This window comes from Ptychodera flava, chromosome 1 (assembly GCF_041260155.1).
Source record: "Ptychodera flava strain L36383 chromosome 1, AS_Pfla_20210202, whole genome shotgun sequence".
Classification (NCBI taxonomy): domain Eukaryota; kingdom Metazoa; phylum Hemichordata; class Enteropneusta; family Ptychoderidae; genus Ptychodera; species Ptychodera flava.
The window spans coordinates 4060955-4072015 of record NC_091928.1 but is presented as its reverse complement, the minus strand read 5'-3'; the positions used below and the strand labels follow the sequence as shown (position 1 = coordinate 4072015).

General features: G+C 38.6%; 1 long non-coding RNA gene across 1 annotated transcript; it reads left to right on the top strand.

Moving 5' to 3' along the window:
- Nucleotides 1–3126: 3126 nt before the first annotated feature.
- On the top strand, nt 3127–10822 carry LOC139121071 (uncharacterized). Its single transcript, XR_011549225.1, has 3 exons — nt 3127–3910; nt 6199–6759; nt 7374–10822. It is a non-coding gene; the product is annotated as an uncharacterized lncRNA (long non-coding RNA).
- Nucleotides 10823–11061: the final 239 nt, after the last annotated feature.

Below are 11061 nucleotides of genomic sequence, written 5' to 3'. Positions count from 1 at the left end.
GCGGTACTCAAATTTTTGCACAGCCTGTGATGTACAGGTGACAGGCATTGATTTATGTTGATACTTCCCCTTGCTATTTATTACATTATATACAGTATTGCATGAGTAAAGCAGTTGTTCTGGTAAGGCAAAGCATAAACCGAGTATTCAAAACAGGCAGTTCTAATGGTCAAACTATGAACCCTGCTCTTTGAATTATCATAAAGATTTCATCATTTAGTTGGTTCTAACACCAATCTGAAATCTTCTACATGCTGTTTGTTTCAGCATCAACCTTCAATGCTAGTTTAGACACGGTCCCTCCACAAAGGACCGTGGTTTAAGGCACTGATTTAGAACTGGTACAGCACTATTTTACAACAGTTTGCATGTTAAGTCTTGCCCTATCAGAATATATATTGGTGAACTTGATCGAGTGAGCAATGAATGTCTGATTTGACATGTACCAGTACATGAACCATGCACTGCAGTATTGTGAAACTCTTCCACCAGTTGTGAAAAATTTGTTGTGCGGGATAAACTTTCAGTTGATGCATTTTCCTTGACAACAGTTACTAGGGATGTAGTGTCAGATTCCAGTCCAATCAAGTTCACTTCAGGGCAATTATCATTTAGAAGAATGATTTCAATAACTGGATTGTTTTCCCTTCCAGCAGTCATAGGCTACGTCTCAGCAGTGATCTTGAACTGATCAAAGTTGCCAGTAGAGGGCAGTGTGAATGATAATATTGCATCAGAGGCAGTGATATCACTTACTTGTAGATTTGATTGGCTACATGGCACTGAAATGATTGAAAGAATGGACGAATCACTTAGGCTCATACATATCGCTGCTTTATGAATATCTTTTTTGCTTGTGAATTGCCGTCAATGAAGTAGGTATGCAAAATGCCATACTAACTTCAGTGAACTAGATGAAATGAGAATTTTCTTGGCATGTGTAATTTGAATAGTGATTGTTACATTCATATAACTTTGACATGTGTTGCTAATTGTTAGATTTTTGCTATAGCACAATGGTCGCATAACATGTTGATTCAGTTATGATTTTACACATCATTTGCATCAACCATTTAAAGGTACCCTTTGAGTGGCAAAGTCAATTTTGTCACTTTAATAAAATATACCACAGTTAATTTTTTTCTGATTTTTGCCAAAATTTGATAAAAACATGGAGCCAGTGAACTGTGATATCCATTTGATCCAAAATTATGAAAACACACAGAAAAGTTGACAAAATTTGGTAAAAGATTGCATAAAATTTTGATGGGAAGAATTACAGCAGTCAAAGGGTTAAATCCATTTGTCCTGTAGATAACAAATACCGCTAGTTTTCAATAGGTTCGAAAAGGATTGTATTAAAAATTAATAGTGACAACAGACCTACTCAGGGCCAGTGGGCTTTTCCCAATGCTGCGTCTTCCCATTGCCTTTCATCAAGTGCTGAAATTATTATAGACCATGGAGGTGAGAAGCTTTGCAGATTCCTTCAGCTTGGTCACATTACATCTCATATGTAAAGTTGCACTCTCTCTATGGATCCAAATGACGTCAATGGAATCTTGTCAAGTGATCAATGATTACAGCAGTCGCTGAAAAAATAGAACGATGATGCATGATTTACGCATCCACATTGTGCTTCCTGTGAAAACTGCAAAAAACTTCATACAGGTATGGTGAGTACCTCAGAATAGTGAACGAAGCTTTGAAGTGTGATCAGATTGCGTTTTGACTTTGAGGAAAGATTTCATTCTCAAAATCATTTGAATCTTTCAGTCCAATGTTAGAGGATTCCGTTTTACATTTTCCAGTAGAGTTAACATAGAGAATGATGACCGATAGTCGGTGAAGGAAGCCATACTGAAACCATAGTATGCCACAGGCGCAGGCGTACGGAATGTTTCCTAGATCGTCGTCAAATGGGAAGTGACTGACACTGTACTATAAGGCCGAAGGCCGAACCTCGGTACTGTACAGTACCGAGGTTCGGCCTTCGGCCTCACAGTACAGTGTCAGTCACTTCCCATCCGACGACGATCTAGGAAACATTCCGTACGCCTGTGTAGTATGCCATCCCAAATCGGTTTAGAAAACCACATACGCTGCCGGGCGATTTCATCATGCCGGTAGTACCTCCATGGAGTGTCTATGACTGGTACATGGTGGTACCGCGGTAGCATTTGCGGCGTGGTCGCGTGTCAGTCGTGTGCCAGAATTATAAAAAGTAAACACCGGTAATCACGGTCCCTCTACTGGAGTGGAGGGACCGTGATTACATCACTCACTACCGATACTGGCGATCTATGGCGTTGAATGCCTGCCAAAATTAAGCTATGCCATTTGTAATTACGACATGCCTTTCGTAATTACGACATGCCATGATGAGATGCAAAATGCAAATATTTGTAATTCCGACATGCCTTTCGTAATTACGACATGTCATGATGAATGCAAATGCGAATATTTGTAATTACGACATGCCATGATGAGGTGCAAAATGCGAAAATTTTGACATGCAGACTTGACATTCGTAATGACGACATGCCATGATGAGATGCAAAATTTGGACATGCAGACTGACATTCATAATTACGACATGCCATGATGAGGTATAAAATGCGAAAATTTGGACATGCAGACTTGACATTCATAATTACGACATGCCATGATGAGGTCAAAATGAGAATATTTGGACATGCAGACTTGACATATCGAATGCCATGATGAGATGCAAAATGCAAATATTTGGACATGCAGACTTGACATTCTTCCATGAAGAATGCGAGAATTTGGCATTCAATGCGAAGTTACATTTGATCATGCGCAATAAGACCCGCGATGCAACATGCGGACATGCCATTATGCGATGCAAAATGCAGACATGCCATTATGCGATGCAAAATGCAGACATGCCATTATGCGATGCAAAGTGCAGACATGCGATTATGCGATGCAGAATGCCGACATGAGGAGCAAAAGCTCTGAATAAGGCAACCTTTTCCAAAAAGCTAGGGGGTCAACTATATCCACAATGCACCGGTGTACTTGCAAACATCTCTCGAGCTCCACGAGCGAAGGTCTACATGGTGTACGAACGAGCACCAGAGAATGATTGTGTTGCTTCTGTGGTAAGCTGGGAAAGACACAAGATACTCAGAGTACGTATACATATATGCCTCAATGTCAATTCAAGCAATTCGTTGAACTCTGATTTTATAAATCGCCATGTACGCTCGAGCATTCAATCTCTACTTCTCGATTTCAATTCAGACCGTATGGATAATCAGTTTCACGATTTCTTCCAAGGAAAATGTGTGAATGCCCATCGTCTTCTTTCTAACTTGAATGCTTTTGGATTAATCGACGACGATGTTGTCAGCCATGTTCAGCTTGCCATTGACGCATTGATGTTCTGGCGAGGCCACTCGGTTTCGGGCCTCAGTTCTGACGATGGTTTTGAAGTACCACTGCTGAAACCAGCAAATTCCCGAGGTCGGCCCTCGTTCAGCATTACTGAGGACCAGCTAAGGTACCTGATCGACAACGGTTTTACTGCAGTGAAAATTGCCTTGATGCTAGGTGTTAGCGAACGAACTATACGAAGGCGCTTGAGCCTTTGTGGTATACGAATGAGTGACCAGTATTCAACTATAAGTGATGACGCATTGGACCAAAAGGTGAGGGAAATACTGCAAGAATTCCCCAACTGTGGGTTTCGGCGTATGGCTGGTTTCCTTCAACATGCACAGCTTCGTATTCAGCAGGAAAGAATTAGGGACTCTTGCTACCGAGTGGATGCACAGGGTGTCCTAACAAGAGCCCTTGAATTTAGGCTTGTTATTAGAAGACCATATAATGTTCGTTCTCCTCTGGCACTCTGGCACATTGATGGTAATCATAAATTAATAAGGTAGGTTGCTCCTGGTAGCCGTTTACAATGATAAGGGACTGCATGGTCAGTTTCTTTGGCCTTGGGGGGGGGGGTGGATTCTTTGGGGGCCCCCTAGTTTTTGACCTTGTGATGGGTGATCACCATGTTTTTGAAGTGCCCTATGGTGGGGTCAGTGTGTTTTTGAATTTCGTTGACACGGGCTAATCATGTTAGCCACAAATTTCATCATTCAGTTGCATTATTCAGCACGCCCTTCGGGTGTGTAACTTTAATAATCAGACATACATTTTTCAGCACCTCCGACTTTAACATATCAGACATACGACATATCAGAGATACTTTTATGTTCAATATTTGTCAGCTTGCTCTTTGATTGCATTACTTTAATATATCAGACATTTTTCAGCACACCCTTCCAGCTCATGACTTAAATATAATATCAGATCAAAATATATATCAGATATATCAGGATTTTTCATATTTTTCAGCACCCCCCCCCCCCCCCCCCCCCCCCCCCCGGGCCCCGGCAGAAGAACCTTACCAGTCCCTAATGCTTTCTTTGTTGTTTTCATTGTTTAATACTTGCTTAATTCAATTGTTGGGTGTAATTATACATATAAACCAATGGAGTTGTCTCCCCAACCCCAATTATTTAAAAACAGAAAAAAAGAGATTGGACTGAAGATTTAAAAACATGATTAATGCTCCATTACCTGTAACTTATGGCATTTTTTTCCAAACTTCTTTCTTGTGAGTATTAGTTACAGCTAATGCCCTTTCGTAAGCGCAGTGGTCGTCGCGCTGCGTCTGCGTGTAGCTTGCATTTTTGTCAATTGTACTCCTGTTTGGCCTCTTGAAATGAAAGTTCTCGTCCTTGCTAGCGATGTCGTAGACCAGAGCCCGGTCATTATAGTCTGTTGGCATATACACGCGTACGGGTAAGTGTTTACCTCCATGGTTCGAGCGAGCCCCATTCTACTGATTCAAGAAAATCATGATAAAATGTGATCTCAATCCAGCGTGTAATTACTGTTCAATATTCAGCAGCTATTTCACTGAGATTAATTGACCATTTATTACGTGTTAGATTTTGTAAGTTGGTATGCTTGTGACAAATCAGCCGCCATATCAGCGGCAATTATCGCAAACATAATAATCAACCTGTAACCTCATGCGGCATTCTCGGATATGTTGTCAACAGGGGGGACCCCCTCAGGAGCATGCGCAGTGTGACGACCACAGCGCTTTAAGCTTTAATACCCTGGGTAATCAGCAACATAAAAATTAACTTCCATTTTACCCACGTAATCAATTGTGTAATTGTATTGCCTCAGTAAATATCTGACTTTGGCACTATATAATCCAATCATATTATCATCAACCCATTTTCATGCCAAGTTCACATTTCACCATCAGGTCAAGTTCATTAAAACTAGTGAAGCACAATACATCCCATTTGTGTATTTTAACAAAAATGGAACATTTGAAAGCCCCTGAAATCATAGCTATGATATTGCAGCGTTGCTGTGGCGTGTATCAATTGTGCTCAAGTCAAGAGTAATTTAGCTCGCAAACTAATGAGTCTTTGAATAAAAAAATAATACCCACATTATTATTTACTGTGTACGACTCATTTTGTACTCCTGGTTACTACGTAGACAATAAGAACATGTCTTTTCCACCGTTTTTCCCGTGAGCCGTTGATGGTTTCTGCTGCTTGAATTTGAACATGTGACCTCCAACGTATTCAGTGTGTTGTACACGCAAGTGGGCAAACGTGGCAGAAACTGTTGACGGCTCATGGAAAATGAATGAAAATACATGTTCTTATCGTCGAGGTAGTCAACAGGGGTAGGGAATGAGTCTTACAAGTCAATGATAGATTCTGTGGCGATGACCCTTGACCTGAGCGCGATCCATAAATGCCACAGTACCACTGTGATATCACAGCTACTGAAATCACAGACTGACAATAAATATATTTATATGGACGGAAGCTGTTGATTTATATTCATTGCCAAAATTTTGATAAACTTGAGATTACTTTTTACCAACACCAAAATATCTTAGCATCTACAAAAGGTAGAGCAATGTTACAAATGAAATAATGCACTTTTTGAACACTATCTCCAGGCATCTAATACCTTTGCCGAAATTAGGTCTTGTGCATCTTCTTGGGCCTGATAATGCCAATTTCACTTCACCTTGACTTCTGTCACGGGTCTCCAAAATGTATTAACCACGCAAGGATTGTGTCATTTACAATGACTTGCTTTAATTATTTATACTATTTTACACTATTGCAGATGGCGATTTGTCATTCATGGTGGCATAGATGGGTATTCTAGGAAGATAATGTATCTGAAGTGTAGTACAAACAACAGAGCCAAAACGGTGTTCCAGGAATTTATTGGAGCAGTTCATGGACATGGCCTACCATCGAGAGTTCGCTCTGACAAGGACTTGAAACATCGATGTTGCAAAATATATGCTGGCACATCCTGATAGAGGATGTGATCGCGGTAGCTTCATAGCAGGCAGAAGTGTCCATAATCAGCGTATTGAAAGATTGTGGAGGGATGTGTATAGTGGATGCATATGCACTTACTACAACCTGTTTTTACCATCTGGAGGATCAGGGAATTCTTGATCCCACTAATGAGTTGCACCTCTTTTGCTTACACTACGTTTTTGCACCCAGGATAAACCATATGCTCGAGACCTTTAGTGGTGGGTGGAATGCACATCCCATTCGTACCGCGAATCACCAAAGCCCGAATCAGCTATGGATAACCGGATTGCTGGCAATTGCAAATGCAGCAGGCACTGTTTCAAGAGAAGTATTTGACCAGCATATTGAGTTCCATGTAAGTGACATATCTTCAAAGTGACAATTTACAGGATATAGTAATTTGGGTTCAGCTTTGCCAAAGGATGTAATTGTAGGCAATTCATTTGTCAAGCTTTCATGCTTTTAAAACTTGAATTCGTTGTCACAAGCTGAATCGAATTTTACATCTTGCATTTGAAGACTGGTGTGAAAATATTTAAATAACACCATGAAGTAAACAGCACACTTGAACTCTATTGGAAAATCTTATTTATTGTACATTTTCTGTGATGAAGTGTGGTAGACTGTATCTCTTCTGTCTTGACATGGCAGAGTAAAATCGAACGCTTAATTTCCAAAATATATTACTGAGACATTGGACAAATGTCTTTCAAGATTGGTACAATATCAACTTGCATGTCCAATGCATGCACTGTGACTTATGCATATGTACTTATTTTGAATATGATCTGATGTGGTTTCCAGGTCTAGTGCCATCACTAACATGTGTACCTTACAGTAATCACTGTCAAAGTCTGTACAAGGACACAGCTACATCTACATATGCACACATCAGTGTTGCCAAACACTAATCAGCAGGAACTATATATGCCATCAACAATTACTTGTTACTTTTACATGTGCTCACAGGAATTGGAATACTATGGTATCGATTGGAATGGACCAATGCCATCAGCCCGTCATGGATCAAGTCAAGATAACCAAGAGATGGTAGTTCCGGAAGTTGCATCCCCCCTTGACGAACAAGCATATCAGGAACTATGTGATCTTGTTGATCCAAATGGTGTGTCTGATTGTTTGGGGGTTGACATTTACATGACAGCTTTAAGACTGGTTGAAGTTTTGTAACTTTGTGATATTAAAAAGCCTTGGCCCCTTTATAAATGGCATTATCTTTGCATGAGTTAATATGCTGTGCTGTGAAAAAAAGCCAAACTTGTCAGAGTGTAATAAAGATAAAGTCTGGTTCCATGTCCTGTTCTTGTTATACTGTGCTTAGGAAAAGGGTCAGGTACAGCCCACTGTATCCATGGCTGTAATTTTACAATGCCATTTAGCTTGTTGATTGGTCAACAAAGTTTTCATGAAGGCAATATGTCATTTAAAAAGAGCGGTACCAGTAACAGTTGTATATGAAGTGCCTTTTGCATGACATCATTAGCATAAATGTTTTTAGTCTGTCCTAAAGACTTCCAACAAACAAGACATTGCTGTGTTTAATGTCACTCACTGATGTTCTGATGGCGGTAGCCATCAGGGATTTGATCATGTGAGTATTAATTAAGGGCCCAGACTACAGAGGAAATTATGATGGCATTCATCATGATGATTATGAGAAATTTGTAGTACTGTGCAACATGCCTTATAATTGTTGAGCTGTTTTACAAAATTTTTAATCAAGTTAAATGTTTGGAGGGCTGCACATGACATTTGATGGCATATGTGCGTGTTTGCAGGAAAACTGAAACATGATACCTACTGCTGCCCTTAGATGTGAACAACTTACATATTGTCCTGTTGTTTGTGGCTGATATTAACAGTGATGATCACTATAGTTTGTATAGTGGCAGCTTACTGTATTCAAGCAATGAAAATTATGTACTTAATGGATTTTGTATGCTTCATTAAACAAATTAACATGACCAGTATGCAGCTTATGACTTATGATATTAAAAGCTCCTGGCATGTTTGAACAAGGAGCAATGTTTGGGAGCATCTCCAATGAGACAAATTCATTGCTTGTACCTGTTGTGTACACTGTGAATACAGTATTAATTGATGTGCAGGTGACAGCACTCTGTCTGATTCATATGTAGGATCTTCACTTTATATTTTACAAGGGTTTGATAGCCAGAGTTATTAAGATTTGGAAGAACAGTACCAACACAATTATGATTACAATAAATATCTGCATTTATTAACAATCACTTAAACTTCAATTTTCACAATACTCATAAAAGTATGAGAACAGATGGCATTTGTGACTCTACCTCAGTGTAGATCTATAAACACAGTCTTTCATGTATCATTATGTAGCACATAACAAACATGACTACATGAAGTCATCTGTACTGTTCCAATGGGTGAAAAAATTCTGACCAGTACAATAGATGGTTAAATGTCAAGTATTTCTTGTACATTTTAAAATTGAGTGCTGTGTCATGGTATCAAAATTATGACAGTTAAAAATCACACACTTTGTATGCAGTAAATTGGGCTTCTGTGTACTTAAAATTATACAAAGTGTGGCATTTTCTTTCTTTAGATTTATTTCCAGACTTTGTTTACTGCACTGATATTGAAATCCAAATTTAATCTTTAGAAATTTTCGTCTCAAGAACCAACGCACCAAATGACCCGAAAGTTTCCTTGTGTCATCCTTACTTTGAGCACTTTCAAGTTTGCAAAGGCATTTGCATCGGTTACATTGTTTGGCAACCAATTGGGTTTTGCGTTACACCTATCATTACCAGCGAAATTTAAATAACCATGACATGATGTTCAGAATTCATCTTTAGAAAAACCAAAAACCATTTAAACTTTGCACATAGCATCATCATTGCAAGCATCTGAAACCATGGCAACTGCTTGGCCCCGCCAACACAGCTTGCAGCTTTAATTTATTTTTATAAGTTGTAATATGATAAGAGTACGATGTGAATATTGCCAGTAAAAATTTATACTAACAATTTTTGGTGTCTTGGACTTTTGTCAACAATAAATGGACCAATAAGGATATCCACTGTTTATACCCTTGCCGGTTAGTTCATTGTTGACTTTTTCAAAGTTAGCCCGCTGATAATCTAATGATAGCAGCCACAGATTAGAAACTTACAACTTGCTTGCTTTCCTTTTTGCAATAGGCAGTCACACTCATATTGAAATAGCATGACATTTTCACAGGACAAATACATGACACTATGCATGCAGTCATGGCCTGTAGAGGAAACTCTAGGATACAGTGAAGAGAACCTCAACAGAAATCTTCAGAAAACCAGTTTTATAAGACCAAGACCCTTTAGGTTGATGGCATAAATCTTCATTGGCAATACATATACTTCAAACTATCAAAATAAACAATGGTGCTGGGACCCAGATACCCCTAACCCTGGTGGCAGTATGGGCTACATACCCAGTGATATTGACTTAAAAATTGACAAATGTAGTGATTTTAAACCAGGCTTATTAAGGGGAAAATCTAATCAGTCTTGTTTGGCAAGCATAGGAAGCACAGAGTGTGTAATTGCAAGCATAGGAAGCACAGAGTGTGTAATTCTATAAACTGTCAATCGCTAAAAACCTAGCAACGTGTGAATTAGTAATGTTTGCATTGTCTTCGTACCAGATATGGTTCAAATCTATGTTTGCTCTTTACCACAAAATACTTAGAATAGGGATAGTACAAAGCGTACTATTCCTATAAGAGACGTGCCATGTGTTGTTGATTTACTTGACTTATCACAAGGCCAGAGTAATTACACTCTTTGTTTTGCATTCACACATGCAGTTTTTTTTGAGGTTTCATGAACAAAGAACACTGTATTTGAATACCAGTAGGACTTTACCGTTTAGCTTTTTTTTGCCTGCAAATCTATGAATTTAAGCTACTACTACATGTATGTGAATATGTGACAAGGTAACTTATGTTGTAGGTACAGTATCTGTCGTAGTTATATTGGTATGCTTGTCTGTCTGTCCATCAACTGTGAAAGTTGAAAAGTGACGCTTGTAAGTGTTAGTGTCAGTGCTATTATCATTTGGTGAATTATGACAATGTAATGTTTTGAAATCATCCACTTTATTAGCTCAACAACCATTCCATTACATGAAGATTTTAAAGACAACGCACTTGTACATTAAAACCAAATGAGACTTTTATCTTTACCGAAAAAGAAGAAAGTTTTTCTGTATTGCTGTTACTAATATAGTGAAAGTATCACATAATACCTGAACTAAATGATGCTTCTCTTCATGTATAAACATAAAGAAAGACTGCTTGGGATAAATTGCAATGTAAAATTACAGACTTGTTACACTTTCATAAATGCAATGAAGTGAATAAACAAGCAAGAAAAAAAACAGTCAAATGTTGTTGCATTACTCATTCATTCCATATAAATTATATTAAGCGCAATATACTGAGAATAAAAAAAAACATCTATCATGTAAAAGGAACGGCTGAAGTGGCAGTGGTGATGTAAACACTGTGTGACAGAAAATGCATAAACTCACAAAATCTTAAAACCTTAACAGAACAGGAAAATTTCTCTAAAATAATCATGCCAATTAAATGACGCAAAAGGAGCATGACATCAAA